Genomic DNA, 10,349 nt, shown 5'->3' on the forward strand with positions numbered 1-10,349 from the left:
TTATACATGCCCCTCGTGTTCCCCACATGCAAGCCGCCACTCGTGTTCTTCACTACATCAAAGGAAGTCCCCGGCAAGGCATTTTCTTCTCCTCCTCCAGTAGTTTACATGTTACTACTGCCTACATTGATTCGGATTGGGCCAGCTATCCCACTACCCGTCGCTCCACCACAGGATACTTCATCCAACTCGGCATGAGTCCTATTTCCTGCGGACAAAAAAAAAAAAAAAACGACAGTGGCTCGCTCATCTGCTGAAGCTGAATATGGCCGTCACCACTTGCGAGCTCACCTAGCTGAAATAGCTCCTCTCTGATCTTGGCATCTCTCATTTGGAGCCTTTCAGCTTACATTGTGACAATCAATCTGCTATTCACATTGTTCACAATCCAGTGTTTCATGAACACACCAAACATATTGAGATTGACTGTCGCATTATTCGAGATAAGATCTGATCCGGTCTCCTTAGAGCCATGCATACTTCTTCCCATGAACAAATTGCCAACATCTTCACTAAAGCCTTAGGACGGGAACTTTTTCATCATTTTTCATGCAAGTTGGGTATTGCGGATCTCCATGCGCCAACTCAAGGGAGAGTATTGATAGGATCCTAATTTGCACAAAATCAGCAAAGACATCAACAACATGATTTTAGGAATTACTCATTGATTTATAAATATCAATTATTTCCATACATTTATTTGTTTCCATGCTTAGCTTAGCTCTATGTATCTATTTAATTGTCAATCCTTCCATTGTAAAGAAAAAAGTTCATAAAATACAAAGTGCTTCTGTTTTATAATCTTAACATAAGATAGTTTAGTTTTGTATAACCCAATTATCCCTAAATAAATTAGTACATCCAGTCTTATAAGTAAATTTTTTAATACCGTTTCACGACCGTTTTGGTCAATGCACTGGAACGAAATATTTTGATACCGATACCATTTTGGATATTGTTTCAAGGTATATATAAATAAATTAATTATATATGTATAAATTATATTTCAAAATAACATCAATCCAAGTCTTGAAAAGTTAAAACACATTTATAAAACTCAATAATAATACTTCTAAGTTCTCAATCCAACTATTAAAACAAATAATCACTCATCTTCATCACGAAAATGAGAACATGGATTTGATCATCACTTCTCAAGAAAATGTGATTAAAAAAAGTTAAGAAAATAGTCTTAAGATATGAAAATTGTAGTGAAAATTATGAAAATACACTAAAAATACAAAAATATAAAATTTTGACCGATACATTAAAAACCGGCCGGTATTGACCAAAATGTACCAAAATGACCGGTACGAAACACCTATATCGCATGTGTCGGTTACTAGTCTGGCACGATAAATACTGGTCGTACTGGCACAATATTTAAAACTTTGCTTATAACAGTAATAAATAAGGATTATGATAGGCTTACTACTTCCTATCATGTATTTGCTACTCCTTTATTTTTTTTAAATCTTGTTTTACTTAATGGTTAATAGAGTGATTATTAGCGAATTTGTATATTTTTTTAATATTTAAAACAAAATAATAAAAAAATAAAAATTTTAACTACACTTAGTAATAGAATGATAGGAGCGTACTAAGCCTATAATTATCCAATAAATAAAGAAACCTAATAGCATGCGATCTTTCTTACTCCTGCTCTATATGAATCATATCTACTTCCTCATTACCTCTCTAAACATAATCAAGAAATTAAAGACAAACCAAAATGAACACCTTCGTTCACTTTTGATTATGTGCCTCCTCCGCATCCAACCAACCCTCTCCGACGGGCACCTCCTCCCGTAATATAGAGCCCTCCTCTCCGTCAAGTCCTCCATCACCAACGACCCACATCCAGCTCTTTCTACATGGAATGCCTCCACTAATCATTGCACCTGGTTGGGTATCAAGCGCCACCCTTCCCGTCGTCGCGTGACTATCCTCAACCTTTCAGGCCTTAATCTCTATTGTACTCTCACCTCGGACTTGGCTCATCTCTGTTTCCTTTCCAGCCTCTCTATCGCCGCCAATGAGCTCTCAAGGGCCATCCCCGACGAGCTCTTATCCCTCTCCAACATTCGAAGGACTTGGGCATCTCTTTTGAAATTAAATATCTAATTAGCTAAAAAGTCATTGTTTGCTTTCAACTTTCAAAGTAAATTGTGCCTCTACAAGTTGATTCCCTATCAAATTCCCTCCAAAATAGGATAGAAAAATGCCTAGGATTTATATCACTTTCGTTCATCTTTATCCACCCTTCAAACAAGATTACAATGAAATAATTGTTGTGGCAATCCACATCGCTTGCCCGATGCATATACAATCATGAGAGCATTCCCTTTGCAATCATACTCCCACTAGGAATATGTATTTTATTACCTACGGCTTAAAGTGGATGGTCCACTGTGGGCGTTGACCTGCAGTGGAGGAACACGTTGCAACGGAGTGGATCGAGGCTTCAAGCAACACGAGCAAAAGGAGATGTGAGTTTGCAATGGCGTGGAGAAACACAAGGCTCGAGCTGTTAGCTAGTTTGTGATGGTGTGGAGGATCATAGGTGGTGTCAGCGCTAGGGATTTGATTTTGCGTTTGAGAAAACAAGCCGGATTAAAGTTCAAAAAATTACATATGTTTCAGACTTGAGTAATGCTACACACAGTCGTGGAATGCGCAAACGTCGTGCAGTCGCTTTGAAAAATAGTAGAGTTCACTATTAAAAAATTAATTTCTTTATATGTGGGTCTCATATTTATTCACTTTTTTCAAAGCGACTGCACGTCGCTTGCACACTCATGATTGCAAATATAATTTCTCTTTAGACTTTTAGCCTTCAGAAGGAAAAATCGAGCGAAAATTACAAAAAAGCTATGAGTTTTTCTTTAATTACAAAAATGCCATGCCTCTCATATTTCGACCGAAATATACATTCCAGCTGAAATACCAAGAATTTGCCACAATTGACCGAAACACACTAAAATGATCAGAATTTGACTCAGTACAGAAAACCTACCTCCATTGTGCCGGTTACTATTCTAGCACGAAAAATTTCAACCATTCCGACTAGAACGGAACGATAATCAAAACTTTGCCTGAGAATGTAAAACAACAAGATGCAAGACAAAATTGGTAAATGACTTTAGCTACGAAGTAACAATTAACAACAAAGATGCTAATTGCTAAATTTACCGGCATCTACAATTAAGCATTAAGAGACAATAAAAAAATTATAGCTCTTTTCTCCTTGAATTCGATCCTAACCCATTTGAGCTTTCTTCTCGTCAACTATTTTCTTAAAAGAAAAGAGAAATATAAGGAGGATAAGATTGGTCAAGCTGCCACCATCCAAGCCTTCCCATATGTTTATTGCCATTATATATGGTGCTCACTGCATGCACTAGCCAATCTTTTTAAAAAATCTTCTTAAAGATTGCACATGGTAGGGGTGTAGAATGGGTCAAATTTTTTTTCGGTTTGGTCCAAAACCCGGAATTCGAGTATATCTGGGCGGTTATTTGCTCGGATTACAGGTTATCCGTAACCGGTTCGCTTCTTTTTTTTTTTTTAAAAAAAATCCAAATACAGCAAAAATGCTTTTGCAGTAATATTATTTAAGCATCGTCTGTATCTTCATAATAAGCTTATATTTAAAGTAGCAACGATAACATATCCTAACCATAGATCTAAAAGAAATCCTCCAAACTTCGACACATGCATACATACATATATATATATATATATATATATATATATGACTCCTGAACTCAAAGAAATATATATATTCTACCAGAGAAAGCAGCCACGGCGTCGTCCTGAGACGCTGGCTATTATTGCAGAGTTATTTCTCAATCTGATCTGGGGCTGATCCACATTCCCTTTGGGTATGATGATCTTGAGCATGCCGTTAACAACCATAGTCTTGGTTTGTTCCACATTCACATCCTCCGACAGTTGGATCCTTTCCATGAACCTTCCACAACTTCGACTTTCCGCAATGATACCCTTTTGTCTTTGAATTGCACCCTCACATCTTCGTTGTTGTAACCAGCGACACGTGCGTCGAGGATAAGAGTTGTTTCTTGCCAGTACATCTGAAAGTTAATCACAATTAGTATATATTGGCTGGTATTAGTAGCATATCACAACTCGGCACATTTAACAACAGTGAGAGTCAATGGAGCAATAAGGAAGCACGGGATTCCTAGAGGAAAACGGGGGAAAACTCTCACAATATTGCCGAAATCAATGGAGAGACGTTGAGAGGTATTGGAGCTCTAACGGCAACAAGTTCAAACCAAAGTGATGATCCAGCAAGTCCTAAAAATAAGGAAGAATCAGATCAACATGAAGATCTATCAATTTTGGCTAGTAAGCGAGATCCTAATATAAAGTTGTCAATAACAAGAGAATCCAAGATCAATGCCAACTGTAGGAAATCCTATCTGAGGTATACGCAGAAAACAGAGGTATACACCAACTACAAAATCTGCGGATCATATGTCAACATAGCAGGTTTTATGGGATTCATTTTAATTTCTGAATATGGGAGACCATTGTATTAGTCAGTTTAAATACTCTTCTTGTATAGCCTAAGGGTTCACGTTGCCATTCATTAAAATAAGACACCATTTTTTCAAATTATCTTCTCTGTTATTTCCTCTGTTTTATTTTTCTTTACTGTTGGAACGTAAGAAACCAGAGAGATCTATGAATATCATTTAGAATATGCATGCATGCATGCCATGCATGTTTAAAGACACAAACAATGACAGAGAATGGGTCCATGATGTTGGTGCATCCGTGACGGAAACTGCTTGAAATCATCATCGACATTTCTGAAATTAAGAGGGAATAAAATATCATTGTGATTTGATATCTATAAAGGAACCAAAGAACAGGTTTTGCATGGGAGGAGAGTGGAAGAGAGACACTTTACCAGAGATTGTGGTGTCGTGCATGGCCTAATTAGTTATGATGTATGATTATTTATTTTGTTCTTTATAAATTAATATTTTGCATTGTTATGCAACAACAATATTATTTATTTTGCATTTTTATTTATTTTGTTATTTATTTTATTTAAAAAAAAACTTTTAAAAAGTGCTTAAATTATATTTTTAAAAAAATATGGGCAATTTAAACTTGATATCATAATTTTTTTTAAAAAAATATGCTATAAAAATATTTTTAAAGTTTAAACAGTTTTTTTTTTTAAGTATTAATTATCCAGATTAAATCTGGTTACAAACCAAATATCCGGATTTATAGCAAAAAAAAAACAAAAAATTCGAATAACATATTCAATATATCTGCTCGGATTATTTTTCGATTAATTCGGGCGGATAACCGCCCTGCTTTTAGAATCCAGATCCTGTTATGGCTGGATATCCGGATCTGGATCTGAATCTGGATCTGGTTGCACACCCCTACTTTGAACCTACGTGGGGATCTTGGGTGTGACAAGTTAATTGTGGAAGGGGATGCTCAAGTGATCATAAGAGCTGTTAACAGTGAAGAGGAAGATTTATCTTTTATGGGACACATTATTGAAGATATAAAAGAAATTCTCATATGCAGACCAGATTGGTTTGTTAAATATACACATAGAAGTAGTAATGGTGTAGCACATATGTTAGCAAAGGCAGCTTTAAGGTTAGAACCAAATATGGTTTGGATCGAGGAGGGGCCTGATTTAATTTTCTCTCGTGTCAAGAGAAATGCAATGTATTACGGAAGTGAATGAATGAAAGGTTACAAGGTTTATTTCAAAAAAAAAAAAAAAAGACAGAATAAACTTTGGCAGAAAGTGCTTGACTTAGAAATTAGCATAAAGTAGAGTGAGTGTGCAAGAAAGACATAACTAGAAATTAAGCAACCTCACTAAGATAATTTTTTTTTTCATACATTTTTTTTATATCTTTAAATATATATATATATATTTTGTAAAAAAAACATCACAACATCGTTTTAAAATATTTTCTTAATCACTAAATAATAAAAAAAAAAATCGGTAACCACAATCGGTAGCTTTTGTACTTGGGATAAGCATGATTATCCAACTAGAAAGGACCAAATTATATATAAAGTGATGCTCGATCGTGGAAATTACGGACGAAGCTATTGCTGATGAGGTTCCAACTTCCAAGTTCCAACCAAGTTGCGTGCAAGGGCTATACTATTTCTCGGTTGAACGTCTTGAAAACGTCTAAATAAATCTTTTATATTTGAACAAGTTCGAACTTTTCACGAGTTGTTTCATTTAGATAAATAGATTATTAATATTTTATTTAATTTTATAATTTTATCTACACTGTTGACAAATAAACTTTGACTTTTTGCTAATAACTTTTTATAGTTTATATATACTAATTATTAGATTCATAAATATTCAAATGACATGTTTAATATTAGGAACATGATTTCTTCTAATTTTCTAAATATTTTTATTAACTATGAAGATAGTTAATATTATAAAAAAATTTAAACGAGTTTATACAAGTGGATCGGATCGAGTTTATCTGTATACAAGTCGTGTTATTAATAACTGGTCATAATTTATGTTAACAAACAAATTGTTTAATAAATCGAGCAAAATCAAGTTTTACAAGTGGATCTCGAGCTTTCTTTACGTTCTTCGATCATACTTTTGTTCAAGGTAGAGAGAGAAAAGAGCTAAAATGCCTGTTGCAATTGAAAAGCCCCAATCAGTGGTAAATTGAAATTTGGTTGCAAGTAATTCACCTAATCCTATGTGAGAGTGGTTGATATTTGCGCAACAAAGCATTATTTCTCATTCCTGGTTGCAAAGTTTAAGCCCAGGTCAAAATGTAGCAAAAGGAAATGATAAATTTAATTATTTAATTTACAGTCTAACAATAAAAAATAAAAAAATGAACTCGAGGTGATTTGTTGAAGTAAGATTAACTTACACATGTTTTTATAAGTTGGGTACTTTAGTTTTCTGTTGGAACTGGACCCATTGAATGTGAGACATGATGGATTTAGTTCCAATAGAAATGAGATCCAATCTAATGATTTTTTAAAGTTACAAGGTAAAAAAATAAATAAAGATGAATAAAAACTGGCCCTTTCTTCCAAGATTATTAGGATCATCAATGAAAAATATATCTTAGATATTAATTTTCATTGTTCTTAAATATAAGAGCATCGAGGTTGTGATGGGTGAAATAGTTTTGATTATAAGTTGAATCGAACATCCAACAAGCTTTATAACATTAGAGCACTAGTAATGGACTTAACAAAGTTATATTTTGGCCAAAATTTAACTAGATTGCATAAAAACTCACTATAGTGGACTTAACAAAACTATAGTATTTTTTAACTCTGATAATTTTCATTGGCCAAATTTGTTGGGTCCAAGTTGCTGGCCAAATATTATTTTGGCATAAAAAATTTCCTCTTCCGTGTGCTATTCGTTTTGCTTGAGCTCACAACTCCATAAAATTCCTCTTCGTCTCAAAAACACGAATTGCCCAAATCCCAAACTCAACCACAGAAGGCGGCCAATCTTTATCAGTCAGCATTCCAATGATGTGGCATCATCTTGCTAGAGTGCTTCAAGTTCTAGTTCGTTGTTATGCATCTATATATGGCCCAAAGATTCACATCCTAGAAAATCGGCTTGCTAGGTGGAGGTGCCTCAAACTTATATGTATACATACCATTTGACTCCTAACCAATGTGAGACCATAACATTCTGTAATATTTTGATTAGTTGATGTCAATATATATATTTTTTAAATCTAATACCAACTTTAGAAAATTAATGTGTACTTTTTAATAATTAATAAATATTCAAACTAAAATGAAAATGAAAATAAATGAAAATTTCAAAATCAATATTTGAATAGAATAGTAATAAATTTGGAGAGTCTGTTATTTGGTATTGTTGAAAAGTGATTAGCTAAATTTATAAAAGTAAATTCTCTAGCCAAGTTTTGGCCTTTGTTGAGTCTACTACTAACTCTCTTAGTAATGGCATAGCCAAAGTCAAATTTTGGCCAAACTATTGCTAAGTTGCTTAAAAATCTCCTACACCAAACTCAACAAATGTATGTTAAATTTGGCCTTTCACTTTTTCATTAGCCAAATTTGACCCGTCCAAATGGAGGGCCAAATAATTTTTCTTGCACAAAAAATTATTGATTTTGCTTATAATAATGAATCATGTCACAACAATTGGCTGATTTTACTTCTAATAAATAAGTCACTACCTTTCAAAATGGTCTTATGTGAAACCTTGCTAGTTATCTTGAAAACAAGACTGAGTGTTTTTTCAGAATGGGGTCCATTAATTAGCCTTTTTAAAAAATTATAAAAAAAATCAAAACAAAAACAAAAATAAAAAATAAAAAATTCTTGGAGCTCTTTCAAGTAGATCCTTCTATATCAAATATTTCCTTCATATTGCATTCCTGATCAATTCATCCAATAATTAATAATTGGGAGATGTTATGTTTTATAGTAGAAGAATATAACCGTTGTAAAAATATGTCAATTGATAGAATATGACCGTTGTAAAAAAAAAAAAACATTAGAAAATTATATCTGTTGTAATAATATGATTGTTATAAAATTAATGTGTATTTTTTAATAACGAATAAATATTTAAATTATATATTAGAATTAAAATAAACAAAAATGTTAAAATCAATATTTTAATAAAATAATGATAGATTAAGAGAATTTGTTATTTGATATTATTGAAAAGTAATTAGTTAAATTTATAAAATCAAATTTCTAATCAAATTTTAGCCAAATTTTAGTTAAGCACCTACTAATGCTCTTACGAAAGATATGATTGATCGTCTTGACTCACTAGACTTTGTCGAGCAAGAAGTATACTAGGAAGATTCCTCCCCCAATTACATGAACCGTTTAGGTTTACGTCCAATCAATAGTTGAAAACTTCATAACTAAAGAAATTTGATCAATTGCCGGAAAGTTCCTATGGGGATATGTGGCTATATCTTGTTTGAAAGAAAAATCCACACGTAAAGTATCCGCGTGGTATTTATGATCCCGATTCAGAGTTTAACTGCTACATTGACTTAGAAATGAGCAGAAATAAATTAGAATTAGTATGCATGATTTTTTTTTTTTTTTTTCAGATGAGATATTTGTTGATAGTTTTATAAAATATTTTTATAATATTATTTTTATTTTAAAATTTGAAAAAGTTAAATAATTTATTATATTTTATATAAAAATTTAAAACAAAAATTTACAAAAATTATATAAAATAAAATAGTTTAATTTTATGTGACAAAACCAATTCACAGAAAGACTGATATGGCCTACCATCATATGATGCTCATGCAAAGCGCCAATTAGCTAATTAATGACCATTAATGAGCTGGTTCCAACTTCCAACCAAGTTGCGCTGGCTATATTATTACTCGGTCCACCGAAAGTCTGGACCGAGTTGCACACTAATATTAAGGTATTTATTGAAACAATACGAATTGAGGATAAAAATAATTTTTATAAAACAAAGAACGTTATTGTTTTCTCAAAAAATTTAAAAAAAAATTTCTTTTATTTATTTATTTTTTTGTAATAAAAGTTATTTTTTAAAAGTTATGTGAGTATTATATATGCTACCAATTTCTATTCTACCTCCAATTTTCTCCCAACCCGGTCCCCCCAAAGAATCTAGCCAACTTGTAACAATAATAACGTCTCGTTTAGTTTTGTAAATCAGATAAAATATTTTATTGAAAATTAAATAAAATATTATTAAAATATTATTTTTAATATTATTTTTATTTTATAATTTGAAAATGATTAAATTATTTATTTTATTTTATGTGAAAATTTAAAAAAATTATAATAAATATATGAGATAAGATAAATTGATCAATTGCGGGAAAGTTCCTATGGGGATTATGTGGCTATATATTGTTTGAAAGAAAAATCCACACATAAAATATCCGAGTGGAATTTATGACCCCGATTCTTATGTTGAGAGTTCAACTCAAAGTTTTGAAATCCGTTTCGCCGGTCATTCCATTCTTGAGAGTACTTGAGGTACTCTCACTACTATTTTTTATTTTATTATTACTTTTTACTTATTTTTTATTACTATTTAATATTTTATTATTACTTTTTTATTACTTTTTTATTACTATTCACAAACATTCTCAACACTTCTCAACACTTCTCACTACCCAAACGTAGCAAGTCTATCGTTTTGAGATAGACATTTAATAGATAAATTATATTTAAAAATAACATCAATATAAGTTTTAAAAATATTCATAATTAAGAAATTTAATAATATTTTTAAATTTAAATCTTAAAATACACATATATGTAAAACACAT

Source organism: Juglans regia, chromosome 8 (assembly GCF_001411555.2).
Source record: "Juglans regia cultivar Chandler chromosome 8, Walnut 2.0, whole genome shotgun sequence".
Classification (NCBI taxonomy): Eukaryota; Viridiplantae; Streptophyta; class Magnoliopsida; order Fagales; family Juglandaceae; genus Juglans; species Juglans regia.